Below are 15,037 nucleotides of genomic sequence, written 5' to 3' on the forward strand. Positions count from 1 at the left end.
AACAACAAAAATATATAACCCCCATCATTTATACTACATTATATGATGTCAAAAACATATTGCGGTAAGCCTGGTAAATTGATTTCACCGCAAGCTTATGCTCTGAATGGCTCACTCAATATTTGTTGAAGTTGAGTTTTATGGATCCCACCATTTATCTCTAAGAACCTTATAAAATCCATTTTATCTTCCAATCTTCATGCTGCATGTAAGAACACTAAAAAAATATCCAGGCCACAGCTAGATTTAATACCCAAAAGTGCTATTATTATTCAAGACACCAATGTTAATATACTTTTCTTCCAGTGGACATGTAGGCGGCTCCCATGGGCATCAGTAAACCGCGTCCTTGTGCTCACCTTCGGATGAATGATTATATATCTGGCATCAGACCCCAAACAGTATGTGACAGAGGGAAAATAAGAGGATTCCTTTAGGGACTGCATGCGTTAAGTGGAATGTGTGCCATGTTAAACTAAGCGGAACAACTAAACTAACAAAACAGCCTTGACTTATGAATAATCCATCAATCGAAGGACAACATCTGCTTAGTGTATGATGTAATTTAAATACTTTATAGAAAAGCTATTTGAAAGGCCAAGTGTAACACCCTTCTCTCTTATGGTTCAATATATGGTATGAATTACAGTCAACAGAAGAAAAAAATCAAATAGGAAACATTTAAAAAATGTATAGTTAATTTCAGGGATTGGTGCCAATAGAGCGACCCTCTTTCTCTGACACAGCCAGGACCTGTCAACTGCCCTCTAGCTACAGTACTGTCATACTTATTCCAGTATCTGGTGATTTACACCTCTGTCTTGTTCACTTAGTCCCCACCTGTAATGCCTAATCTATCAAGGCTTTATGCAGGGTTGCAGTGGTTGTGGTCAGTCCTGTATCTTTAACTAGGCCAACAAGGCCAAGGCCTAGGGCAGCTTTATCAGGGGGTAGTAAATGGGGATAAGATATTTTTTTTTATTTTCAAGAAAGATCTTTGGGGGCTGCCATCAACAGGGGTGGTGGGGGGGGTGGTTGGGTGATGTGGTACTAGTGACACTGTAACAGCCACCTGATGAGTGTATAACATTAGTTCTCTGTGGCCTTACCCCACAACAATGCCACCTCACCCTAACACATGAGTATTCAACTGGAAAAGGGTGTGGTCTTTTCTTGGTTGTGGTCACACCATACCCTTAGAGCCCAAGGGATATGAGAATTTCCCTCTGTTCCATGTGATGAGACCAGAAAAAGGCTAGGGCAAAAAGTGTAGCAAGACAAAGAAAAATCGTACCTGAGTCAATTTCACTGGTTACTGGCGTTTTGACTGTAAAGTAATGCGACTTGTATTCAGGAAAATACTGACAAAATTGCATGTAATTTGCGACCTGCAACCACAAATGCAACTAAAATGACTTTTTAACAACAGTTGCATCACAGCAGCTCTATGTCGCATATCCCAATGGGACACCTTTCCCTAACATTATGTGTGACATTGTATGCGATATTGCCATTCTCGTGCTGCAAGAGCAAAGTCTCCGTGTAACTCTTGCCTCATACATGATGTGTAATAGTTGGTGGCTTTCAATGTAAACAAGGATTTCCCACCAATGATTTCTGAGTATTCCAGCATTGAAAAACTTATCCCCTATCCTAAGGATAGGGGATAAGTTTCAGATCGCGGGGGGATCCGGCCGCGATCTCTTGTACAGGGCCCCGGCTCTCCAGCCAGATAGCGTGTGTTGACCACCGCATGAAGTGGCGGCTGACACGCCCCCCCCCTCAATACAGTACCATGGCAGAGCCAGAGATTGCCAAAGGCAGTGCTCCAGCTCTGCTATAGAGTTGTATTGAGGGGGCGGGTCAGCTACTGCTTCGTGAGGTGGTCAACACGCCCCCTTCCCGCGGACTGCCGTGGCCCCGTATGGGAAATCGTGGGTGGGTCCCAGCGGTTGGGCCCCCCGCGATCTAAAACTTATCCCCTATCCTTAGGATAGGGGATACGTTTTTCAATACTGGATATCTCCTTTACCGTTGTAGGACAAGTTATGGGAATTCATATTATCTCAATCTCACAAGTGCATTGTTATTTTTCCTCAATACCCTTTTGCTTCATCCAGTGTTAACAGGTATCTGTGTTAATCTGTCATAATTACATTAAGGAAAAAGTTCTTGTCTGGCATATTTATACCGAGTAATAGAGATGTGATCAGTGGGGAATCTACTACAATATTAAAACAAATGACAATTAATAGCTCGAAAATCAAATGGAAAATCCCCTGGTGTTTAAGTATCTTGCTTTCAAATATTATTTAGACATTTATATGACTGCAAATGGTAGGATTATAAGAATAAGTGGAATGAGAACAGATTTACGAAAAAAAGTAAATTTTTTAAAAAAAATCTTAAATTGGTCAGTGTTTCTCAAGAAGTGTGCCTCCAGTTGTTGCTAAACTACAATTACTAGTGTGCCCACTTTAAGACAATGATCTTACAGAGGTCATTGTCTCAAAGTTTCACTTTGAGACAACTAGCTGCAGTAGGAACCTCCCCCCTCTGCCCGGTCCACAGTAGAATACAAAGATTGTTAAACCACACCCTTTTTCTTTGAGCCCCACCCCTTAGCTGCTCCTTAGGGGATATCCACCATGAGGTGATTTTAGTACGTACCTGCCAGACAGTAATGGACATGCTTAGGAAGGATCTGTGCTTATCTTGGGGCTAAATGGCTATGTTGTGAGATTACCATAAAGCTCAGGCTATTTTTGTGAACTGGGTATTTCCTGTTGAAGTTTGTTCCATTAAACTACAAATCCCATCATTCCTTGTTTGTAAGTGTGAAGTCACTTTTTTCCCTCCCACACACCAGCCACCCCCACCCACTGAAACACACCTGTGATTTTTCAATGCAATAGACTAGTGTTTTCTGACCAGGGTGCCTCCAGCTGTTGCAAAAACAGAATGATCTTCCTTCCTCCCAGCAGTCACTCCACCCATTGAAGCAACTACAGGCTCCCCCTCATCACCTGACTAGTGATGTAATGTCTTGGGCTTCACTGCAACCTGGGAAAACCTGAGAAGACATTTTGTAAGCTGTTAAAAAATGCAAAAATCACAGAAGAATTGTGAGACCACCATGAAACACAGGTACAGACACCATATTATGAACTACACTAACTTTACAGCCCCTTTGCTTAGTCAAATAAAAATAAATCCATAATATTCCTTTAACCTCACACTCTCTGAAAGATTTCTACAGTACTGTTTGTTTCAGGAACACGCAGAAAATCCTGTAGACTGACATTCAGTAAGGGAAAGCTTATTTTCTGTGTTCCAGGTTCAGTGTTCCTGTAATACAGCCCTGCATCAAAGCATCATGATGCCAGTACACATGATGAAGGCCTCCTATGACCAGAAATGCATAGTGTTTGGTTCTACAATAAGAGATTCTTGTGATATTGTCTAGCACTATCTGACTGATGGATTGCGCCGTATAGCCATTTTTTCTTCTCTCTGCTAGACAACTGTACCATTCGGCGGACTTGGTTTCCGTGCTTATGTCCGGAAGGCTGCACCACCTATACTCTACCCAACCAATAAAGGTGGGCAGACCCCCCCAAAGGGTCGCCCTTTTCCTACACTTCTCCATTTATCAGACTTATGACCCTAAGAGCAGCTCTGCTTCCTTTTGTTTAGGATTTATACCATAAAAGCATCATGTGACATTTGTACACTCCGTATAACACACAGTTTAGATTGGAATGCCCCTTTAAACTAAGGCCTGCCTTTCATTAGCCATAGTTACAATTTGTCGGTTATTATGTGACGATATCTATTGAATGCATCTGTTGACTGCAACGTGGTGCTATAGCAGATCAGTGTTTCCCAACAAGGGTGCCTCCAGCTGTTGTGAAACTTCAACTCCCAGCATGCCCTGACAGCCTGAGGCAAAGTTTCTACTTGTTTTTTTTTGTGGGGAAAAAGGCCAAGAAAAACACCAATTCTTCCCCATGGTGTTTTTTCGTCCGGAAAACGCTGCGGCCAGATGTTAGCTGTAAATCAATGAGAAATCGCAAAATTCTATTTCTACTTGGCGTTTTTCAGTTTGGCGTTTTTTTTTAAAAGTCTATGGGAATGAAAAAACACCAAGAAAAACTCCAAAAAAGTGATGTAGATGCTTTTTTTTAATAACATTTCGTAGGGCACCTTTAAAAAAAAAAAAAAAAAGATACAGTAGTGAATGAAAAAAACGTATCTAACAAAATTTATAACAATTTTTATAACAAAATGTTTATTAATTTTTAAAACAGGGATCAATTTATGTGGGCGGGCAGGGCTCTAAAAATGTAGCCGGCAATAATAAAAATGTAGTGTGTGTGTTTTTCCCTTTTTTTTCTTTTTTTTTTAAAACATTTTTTAGGTAGTACTACTCCCAGCATGGAACACATATATTTACGTCAGTGCAGGGGACTATAGAAGAGCGGCCGGCCGCATCTATACATTATACAGGAGGATCACAGTGGGTGTCAGGAGGGACATACGCTGTGATCTTTCCTTAACTGCAGGTACTACTGCTCCCAACATGGAACAGAGTGTTCTCCATGTTGGGAGCAGTAGTACTTGCAGTTAAGGACAGATCACAGCGGGTATCACTCCTGACATCCGCTGTTATTGTCCTATTTATTGCAGAGATGTGGAGCGGCTGTATACAGCTCTCGCATCTCTGCCCTATACTCCGGCCAGTGATATGAATAGAACATCACTCATTCATATTTCCCTCTGAGAGCTGTGATTGGCTGCAACCATCCGGCCAATCACCACTCTGGACGGTAAATATGAATGAGCGATGTTCTATTCACATCACTGGCCGGAGTACAGAGATGTGAGCGCTGTATAGAGCTGCTTCGCATCTCTGCTATATAATGGACGATCGCATCGGGTGTCACGACTGACACCCGGGGCGATATGTCTATTAGTACAGAAACTACTACTGACATCATGCAACAGTCTATTCCATGCTGGGAGTAGTAGTACTACCTAAAAAATGTTTTAAAAAAATAGAGAAAAAAAAATGTGAAACACACACACTTTATTAAAAATTAATTAAAATGTAATTATAAAAAATATAAATTTTGTGAAATACATTTTTTTTTCCATCACTACTTTTTTTTTTTTTTTTTGGTACCCAACAAATTTTGGGTACAAAAAAAAATAAAAACGCCAAATGGGGCAATTTCCACTCAAATGCAAAAAACCCCCCCCAAAAAAAATGTCAAACACAGGAAAATGCTGTGGTGTTTTTTCTGGCGTTTTTTTTTTTGGAGGGGCCACAAAAAAAACAAGTAGAAACTTAGCCAAAGGCATGCTGGGAGTTGTAGTTTTGCAACAGCTGGAGGCACCCTGTTTGGAACACACTGTTGTAGATCATCATTATGTATTTGCTTCTTTATGATAGACCTCCATGTTTGTGCCTACTTTGTCCCCTCTTGGGAGACAGTTTTTATATCTTTATACGGTGCTGTGTCTTGTGCGTGTGTGTTCTGCATTCCTTATTCTGCACATTTGTACTTTTCACCTCCAGACGTGTGTGTGTTGTAGACTTGTTCGACATGCCAGAGTTAGCAATTTTCTACAACAGGCGAATGAAATGTAGTATGTAAAAGTGGTTGGCAGCAGGTTTTGAACACCTAGGACTTTGCAAGGACAAAGAACATTGAAATGGAGTTTAATTTCTCTTTTCCCTTCTCTCTACCAAACCTGGAAACAATCTCACTCAATCATAAAACATGAGATAGACTCTCTAGGGTAAGGTGGTGCTTCTTATCCGCCACTCATTGGAAACTGGGCAAATCTTTCATTTTAAACACCGGCTGTAAAGAACTAAAATATTTACCTTTTTAAAATACCAATAATGAACAAAATGTATCATTTGTAAAAATAATAACAAGGAAAGTCAGAGATAATTTTATATTTGCGTAAGGCCATGTTCACACAGCGGAATTTCCAAGCGGAATTCCACCGGAATATTCCGCTTGAAAATTTTACTGCAGCATTGACTTCAATGGGATTCTGCTGTACTATGCACACAGTGGAATTTCGGCAGCAGATGTCTCTGTCGCAGAAATCCTGATTCCGGCATCCGCAGAAAGAATAGACCTGTATTCTTTCCCCAGAGTCGGCTAGGAAATGCATTGCCATCTATGAGATGGCTCATTTTTGAGTGGTCCTAGTGCCCACCTGAACATTCAAATGTGCCGAATGCCTGCCCATGTTTTCTGGGCTGACAAGAAAAGCGCCATGATATCAGTGGAAAAAAAACTTCTCAACATGCAGCCACTGCAACAAAGAATGTAAAAAAAAGAGGAGTGGAAACATACCAAAGCGAATTGCCTATTTAATTGTAGCTAACATCTGGCCGCAGCGGTTTTTCACAACAAAAATGCCAGATGGCCGCTTGGGTGTGTTTGTTGGCATTTTTGCAAAAAAGTCAAAACCTAGCCTTGTGTGCAGAATACTGCTTGGAGCTACCACAAGTTTTTAACCCCTTAAAGGGTAGCTCCCACCATCCCTTTTTTTTCTATCCCTGCCTATTACCCATCTATCCCTAACCCCCTCCCTGCTTTAAATTTTTTTTTTTTTACTATGTTAAAAATTATTTTTTTTGTCTGCCTGGTAGTGTGCTCACTAACAGGCAGACTTCCCCAGCAGGCACCACGTCACTGATGCCTGCTGGGGCCGACACTTCCGCCCTTAGCTCATCTATATAGGGTGCCTCCTGCTGTTTCACCACTACAACTCCCAGCTTGCCCTGATATATACTGGCTGTCAGGGCAAGCTTGGAGTTGTAGTGTTGAAACAGCTGGACAGCTGGAGGCACCCTATGCAGAAAACAGTTAGGGCCACGGGCACGGTGCTACCCCGATCCCCCCCCCCCAGTGTTTAAAATGCTGAACTTCGCTCTCCCCCAACCTCCGATCCCCGCTCTCCCCCAACCTCCGCTCTTCCCTAAAATAAATCCATACATACTGCGGAGCGGGCCGATGTTTTCACGGGTCCGGCGTGCAGGGGCAGCAGCAGTGGCAGCGGGGTGAGTGCAGGAGGAGTGGCCGGCTGGCCAGGGAGCCAATGCGCTCGCTCCCTGCCTGTCTGCTTGACAGGCAGGGAGCAAGCGCAGGCTGAAAGAATAAGGACTGATGCCAGGCCAGCATCAGTCCGAATTCAGGTGTGAGGTCAAGCCAGCCTGCACCCGGCCACTAGGAGGGTGACCCCCTAGTGGCCGGTTTTCAAACAATAATTAAAGCATTTTAATAAAAAAAAATAAAAATGAAAATGTATTAGAGATATGTTGTAGTACATGTACTACAACATATAAAAAAAAAAAGTTAATGACAGTGCCCATTTAAGGACCCAGATAATTTTCACTGTAGGACCAGGCCATTTATTGCACATCTGACCACTGTCACTTTAAGCATTAATAACTTTGGGATGCTTTTACCTTTCATTCTGATTCCAAGACTGTTTTTTCGTGACATATTCTACTTTATGTTAGTGGTAAATTTTTGTCGATACTGGTATCATTTCTTGGTGAAAAATAAAAAAAAATTTGATGAAAAAATTGAAGCTCTCTGCTTGTAAGGAAAATAGACATTCCAAATAAATGATATATTGATTCACATACACAATATGTCTACTTTATATTTACATCATAAAGTTGACATGTTTTTACTTTTGGAAGACATCAGAGGGCTTCAAAGTTCAGCAGCAATTTTCCAATTTTTCTAAATATTTTCAAAATCAGAATTTTTCAGGGACCAGTTCAGTTTTGAAGTGGATTTGAAGGGTCTTCATATTAGAAATACCCCACAAATGACCCCATTATAAAAACTGCACTCCTCAAAGAATTCAAAATGACATTCAGTAAGTGTGTTAACCCTTTAGGTGTTTCACAGGAATGGCAGCAAAGTGAAGAAGAAAATCCAAAATCTTCATTTTTTACACTCGCATGTTCTTGTAGACCCAGCTTTTGAATTTTTACAAAGGGTAATAGGAGAAAAAGTCCCCAAAAATTTGTAACCCAATTTCTCTCAAATAAGGAAATACCTCATATGTGTATGTCAAGTGTTTGGCGGGCACAGTATAGGGCTCAAAAGGGAAGGAGCAACTATGGGATTTTGGAGAGTGAATTTTGCTGAAATGGTGTTTGGGGGGCATGTCACACTTAGGAAGCCCCTATGGTGTCAGAACAGCAGAAAAAAAACACATGGCATACTACTTTGGAAACTACACTCCTCAAGGCACGTAACAAGGGGTCCAGTGAGCCATAACACCCCACAGGTGTTTGACGACTTTTTGTTAAAGTCGGATGTGTAAATAAATAAAAAAAAAAAGTGCAGTTTCCCCCCCCCCCAAAATTTACCATTTTTACAAAGGGTAATGGGAGAAAATCCCCCCAAGATTTGTAACCCCATCTCTTCTGAGTATGGAAATACCCCATGTTAGTATGTAAAATGCTCTGCGGGCGAACTACAATGCTCAGAAGAGGAGTCACATTTGGCATTTGGAAAGCAAATGCTGAAATGGTTTTTGGTGGGCATGTTACATTTAGGAAGCCCCTATGGTGCCAGAACAAAAAAAAAAACAAAAAAAGAAACACATAGCGTACTATTTTGGATACTACACCCCTCAAGGAACGAAACAAGGGGTACAGTGAGCCTTAACACATCACAGGTGTTTGACGACTTTTTGTTAAAGTTGGATATGTAAATGAAAAAAAAAATTCATTAAAATGCTGCTTTTTCCCCCAAATTTTACATATTTACAAGGGGTAATAGGAGAAAATGACCCCCAAAATTATGGAAATACCCCATGTGTGGAGGTCAAGTGCTCTGCTGGCGCACCACAATGTTCAGAAGAGGAGGAGCGCCATTGAGCTTTTGGGAGAGAGAATTTGTTTGGAATGGAAGTCAAGGGCCATGTGCGTTTACAAAACCCCCATGGTGCCAGAACAGTGGACCCCCCCACATGTGACCCCATTTTGGAAACTACACCCCTCACAGAATTTAATAGGGGGCGCATTGAGTATTTACACCCCACTGGCGTTTGACAGATCTTTGGAACAGTGGGCTGTGCAAATGAAAACATAACATTTTTCATTTCTCACGGACCACTGTTCCAAAAATCTGTGGGGCATAAAAAACTCTCTGTACCCCTTATAACATTACATGAGGGGTATAGTTTCCAAAATGGGGTCACAAGTGGGGGGTCCACTGTTCTGGCATTATGGGGGCTTTGTAAACACACGTGGCCTTCAATTCCCAACAAATTTTCTCTTCAAATACCCAATGGTGCTCCTACTCTTCTGAGCATTGTAGTGCGCCCACAGAGCACTTTACATCCACATGGGTTATGTTCTTACTTACTCATTAGAAATGGGGTTATACATTTTTGCGGCTTTTTTCCTATTTCCCCTTGTGAAAATGAAAAATTTAGGGTAACACCAGCATTTTATTGAAAACATTTTTTTTTTTCATTTTGCCATCCAACTTTAACAAAAAGGCTTACTATACCCCTTGTTACATTCCGTGAGGGGTGGAGTTTCCAAAATGGGGTCACATGTGGGTATTTATTTTTTTGCGTTTATGTCAGTACCGCTGTAAAATCAGCCACCCCTGTGCAAATCTCCAATTCAGGCCTTAAATGTACATAGTGTGCTCTCACTCCTGAGCCTTGTTGTGCGTCCGCAGAGCATTTTACGCCCACATATGGGGTATTTCTGTACTCAGGAGAAATTGCATTGCAAATTTTGGGGGTCTTTTTTTTCCTTTCTCTGCTTGGGAAACTAAAAAGTATGGGGCAACACCAACATGTTAGTGTAAAAATGTAAATTTTGTTACACTAACAGGTTGGTGTTGCCCCCAACTTTTCCTTTTCATAAGGGGTAAAAGGAGAAAAAGCCCCCCCCCTCCAAGATCTAGAGGGCCACAGTTTAGAGACCACTGCACAGTGATCTCCAAACTGTAGCCCTCCAGCTGTTGCAAAACTGGAAATACCAGCATGCCCAAACAGCAAACAGCTGTCTGGGCATGCTGGGAGTTGTAGTTTTGCAACATCTGGAGGGCTACAGTTTAGAGACCACTATATAGTGGTCTCAAACTGTAGCCCTCCAGATATTGCGAGGCAACTCACCGGCTTCCGTAGGATCCAGGGAGCCACATCGCTGTCCTCTTCTGCCACCGATCACCGCCACCGATCGCCGCTGCCGAAGGGTAAGTGGACGGTTTCGATTTCCCCCTTCTGCCCCGCCTATTGTGGGTGGGCAGAACAGGGAAACCGAAAGTTTACCCCCCCTCCCCCGATCTGCTATTGGTCGTGGCTTCTAGACGACCAATAGCAGGGATAGAATTGTAGGAAAGGAGAAAAAAGACCGGCGGGGGGCGCCTAGTGTATTACCACATTAACCTTATGGGAAGGGGGGTGAGGGAGCGAGCTTAAAGGGGTACTCCCGTGAAAAACGTTTTCGTTTTTTAATTCAACTGGTGATAGAAAGTTAAACAGATTTGTAAATTACTTCTATTAAAAAATCTCAATCCTTCCAGTACTTTTTATGGGCTATATACTACAGAGTAAATGCTTTACTTTTTAGATTTCTCTCATGACGACCACAGTGCTCTCTGCTGACCTCTGCTGTCCATTTTAGGAACAGTCCAGAGCAGGAGAAAATCTCCATAGCAAACATCTGCTGTTCTGGACAGTTCCTAAAATGGACAGCAGAGGTCAGCAGAGAGCACTGTGGTCATGACATCAGAGAAATCTAAAAAGTAAAGCATTTCCTCTGTAGTACATAGCCCCTTAAAAGTACTGGAAACATAAACATTTTTTATAGAAGTGATTTACAAATCGGTTTAACATTCTGGCACCAGTTGATTTAAAAAAATAAGTTTTCCATGGGAGTACCCCTTTAAAGCTAAAGTTAAATAGCAGGAATAGGGGGGTTGGCACCCTTGCCACCTCACTCCTATCCCTTCAGGGGATCGTGGGTGTCTTGGACAACCCTGATCCCCCATATTTTCTGCGTCACCGGAAAGATACCGGATAGATATCAGCAGTCACCCCGGTCTGGTCCCCCACCGGCGCGCGGCGGGAATTCCCACGGGTGTACCGGTACGCCCTGGGTCCTTAACTACCAGGAAGCCAGGGTGTACCCACACGCCCTGAGTCCTTAACCCCTTAACGACGCAGGACGTATATTTACGTCCTGCGCCGGCTCCCGCGATATGAAGCGGGATCGCGCCGCGATCCCGCATCATATCGCGTGGGTCCCGGCGCTAATCAACGGCCGGGACCCGCGGCTAATACCACACATCGCCGATCGCGGCGATGTGCGATATTAACTCTTTAGAAGCGGCGGTCAAAGCTGACCGCCGCTTCTAAAGTGAAACTGAAAGTATCCCGGCTGCTCAGTCGGGCTGTTCGGGTTCGCCGCGGTGTCCCGAACAGCTGATCGGACACCGGGAGGGCTCTTACCTGCCTCCTCGGTGTCCGATCGACGAATGACTGCTCCGTGCCTGAGATCCAGGCAGGAGCAGTCAAGCGTCGATAATGCTGATCACAGGCGTGTTAATACACGCCTGTGATCAGGATGAAAGATCAGTGTGTGCAGTGTTATAGGTCCCTATGGGACCTATAACACTGCAAAAAAAAAGTAAAAAAAAAGTGTTAATAAAGGTCATTTAACCCCTTCCCTAATAAAAGTTTGAATCACCCCCCTTTTCCCATAAGAAAAATAAAACAGTGTAAAAAAAAATAAAAATAAACATATGTGGTATCGCCGCGTGCGTAAATGTCCGAACTATAAAAATATATCATTAATTAAGCCATACGGTCAATGGCGTACGCGCAAAAAAATTCCAAAGTCCAAAAAAGCGTATTTTGGTAACTTTTTATAACATTAAAAAATGAATAAAAAGTGATCAAAAAGTCAGATCAAAACAAAAATCATACCAATAAAAACTTCAGATCACGGCGCAAAAAATGAGTCCTCATACCGCCCCGTACGTGGAAAAATAAAAAAGTTATAGGGGTCAGAAGATGACATTTTTAAACGTATAAATTTTCCTGCATGTAGTTATGATTTTTTCCAGAAGTGCGACAAAATCAAACCTATATAAGTAGGGTATCATTTTAACCGTATGGACCTACAGAATAATGATAAGGTGTAATTTTTACCGAAATATGCACTGCGTAGAAACGGAAGCCCCCAAAAATTACAAAATGGCGTTTTTTTTTCGATTTTGTCGCACAATGATTTTTTATTCCGTTTTGCCGTGCATTTTTGGGTAAAATGACTAATGTCACTGCAAAGTAGAATTGGCGACGCAAAAAATAAGCCATAATATGGATTTTTAGGTGGAAAATTGAAAGGGTTATGATTTTTTAAAGGTAAGGAGGAAAAAACGAAAGTGCAAAAACGGAAAAACCCTGAGTCCTTAAGGGGTTAAGGGGTTAAAAAAGCAGCTAGACAGGACAGGGTGCATTCATATGGGGGGCATTTTTCATCGTATTTTGAGCTTTTTTACCCCTTACAATTGGAGTATGAAATGTCACACGTATGCCTAAGCGCTTTTTTAGGGGGATTTTTTGCTGTATGCAAAAACCTGCAAACAACCTTTCAAAAGTCAACTTCAGTTTTTACTTTATTTTACTTTAACATAGGAGTGAAGAAGAAATGAGACTGCACTCACCATCCAATGCTGTTTTATTCAGTCATGTGAAGGTGCAGGCAGGTGCGGCGGCAGAGGCAGAGGCAAACCAGGACAGGCTATTTCACGCTTGGCTGTGCTTCTTCGAGCTGGTGTTACACCGGCTTGAAGAAGCACAGCCTAGTGTGAAACAGCCTGTCCCGGTTTACCTCTGCCGCTGCACCTGCCTGCACCTTTGCATGACTGAATAAAACAGCGTTGGATGGATAGTGCAGTCTCATTTCTTCTTCACTCCTATGTTATTATAATCTTTTGTGGACGTTGCACCACCAGGACCAACCTTCTTTCGGGAGATCACAGTCCTTTCCCTTTTTTGCAATTCATAAACCCTAGTCCTACCAGTTTTGGGCCACCGCCTCTTTTATTTTATACACTTCTTTAGTTTTTACTTTGCAGCGGTAATGAAAAAGTTGCTCAAAAAGTCACAAACCCCTAAAAAAAACGCAAACCTACACAAGCCGAGACTTGACTTAAAGGGGTTATCCAGGAAAAACTTTTTATATATATATATATATATATATATATATATATATATCAGCTGGCTCAAGATAGTTAAACAGATTTGTAAATTACTTCTATTAAAAAATCTTAATCCTTTCAGTACTTATGAGCTGCTGAAGTTGAGTTGTTCTTTTCTGTGTAAGTGCTCTCTGATAACACCTGTCTTGGGAACTGTCCAGAGTAGAAGCTAATCCCCATAGCAAACCTTTTCTACTCTGTGCAGTTCCCGAGACAAGTAGAGATGTCAGCAGGGAGCACTGTTGCCAGACAAAAAAGAACTCAACTTCAGCAGTTGATAATTTTTGGAAGGATGAAGATTTTTTAATAGAAGTAATTTACAAATCTGTTAAACTTTCTGGAGCCAGTTGATATTAATTTTTTTTCCCTGGAATACCCCTTTAAAAACTGCCTTAGGGCAGCATGTTTAAAAAGTCGAACATTTGGCGCAATCGGTTAAAAAGTCACACTAAACTTTACAAAGGGTTGTACGGAAGTAACAAAATGTATACCAGCACCATATTTATCACATGCCCTGGACCATTTAATAAATTTGGGTCACATATACATTTCTAACAACAAAATTAAAGGTGTAAAAAAAATAACTACACCAAACTTGATAATCACCCCCTATAGAATATTTTGTAAATTGCGCCAGTTCCGTTGTTTTGACAGCAGTTACACCTAGACTATTCAGCCCTATTCATTTTTAATCTGGAGCTTTGAAATTGACATTGTGGCCCAGGAGCTTCAAGCTATGCTTAAGTTATATAGAAGGAAAAGAAGAAAATAATCTGGTTGGACTGTGACCAATCGTTGGAGTGACTGACTTTGAATATTCCTTTCCCATACAGTAAAACTGTAATGTTATTTTTAAGGGAAAAAATATCCTTTGAACCCAGTATAGAATAAAACGCAAGGCAACTGCTCAAAGTGCTATTTTCTTGATTTGTTGTAAAATTATTGGCAGCAACCCTAGACAAAATGGGAACGTGTGCAGTTTTGTATGGATTGTCAGGTCCCTATTAAACATTACTGAGGGGATTTTCTATAATTTGCTCTATAAAGTTTTCATGCTTGACGTAATATTAGTCTAATAAAGATCTGGGAAAGTAAGATGTAGTAAAATATATGTTGGGTGAGATCATCACCATAAAATGGAAATGTACTTTTTTTTTTTTTTTCTAAAATAGTCTGTTTATATCTCTTTTCAGAAACCATCTCTGGTGAATGCACTGACCAGGCTGCCATTCTTCAGGTTGACCACTGCTTATAAATTGTCTCATCAGACAGATAACAGCTTCCTCTGTGAACAATTGATAGCCACCTAGATGGCCAAAATGCAATGTTACATGGTAGTAATTAAAATGGGTAGTCATTAAAACTAATTTTTGCTATTGCACTCCTTATGGTAAAAAAATAAATAAAATTGCAATGTAATGTACTGTTTTCTATGTTTTATTTTTGTTTTAAAAACTGCTACTAGGTGTCTCCCTACTTGTCCAGAGCACACATTTCCCCCCATCTCTTGCACAAACTTCGGACTCCTTCTGGCCTGGCAGAAGTCCAAAATCAGGAAATGCAGTCTGGAGTGCTGAGGGGTTTGTGTGCAGACTTAGCCAATCATAGCTCATCTCACACTTAACTGCTCTGGGCTGTGTATAGCAGACTGAGGGAGGAAGTTCTGCCCTGTATGGCTTCAAAAAATAGACAAAACTACTATACAATAGAGAACAATAGAGAACATGCTGATACATAAAGTATTGTTTCATGAAGGGGGT

At 41.4% G+C, this 15,037-nt stretch overlaps 1 long non-coding RNA gene across 1 annotated transcript in view; it reads left to right on the forward strand.

Moving 5' to 3' along the window:
* LOC130285100 (uncharacterized) overlaps nt 1-14,685 on the forward strand; it is a 69,095-nt gene extending 54,410 nt beyond the window's left edge. The window contains exon 3 of the long non-coding RNA XR_008847248.1: nt 14,471-14,685. This is a non-coding gene — a long non-coding RNA (uncharacterized LOC130285100). The remainder of the gene's footprint in view (nt 1-14,470) is intronic.
* The last annotated feature ends 352 nt before the right edge of the window (nt 14,686-15,037 follow it).

Source organism: Hyla sarda, chromosome 8, assembly GCF_029499605.1.
Source record: "Hyla sarda isolate aHylSar1 chromosome 8, aHylSar1.hap1, whole genome shotgun sequence".
NCBI classification, from domain to species: Eukaryota; Metazoa; Chordata; class Amphibia; order Anura; family Hylidae; genus Hyla; species Hyla sarda.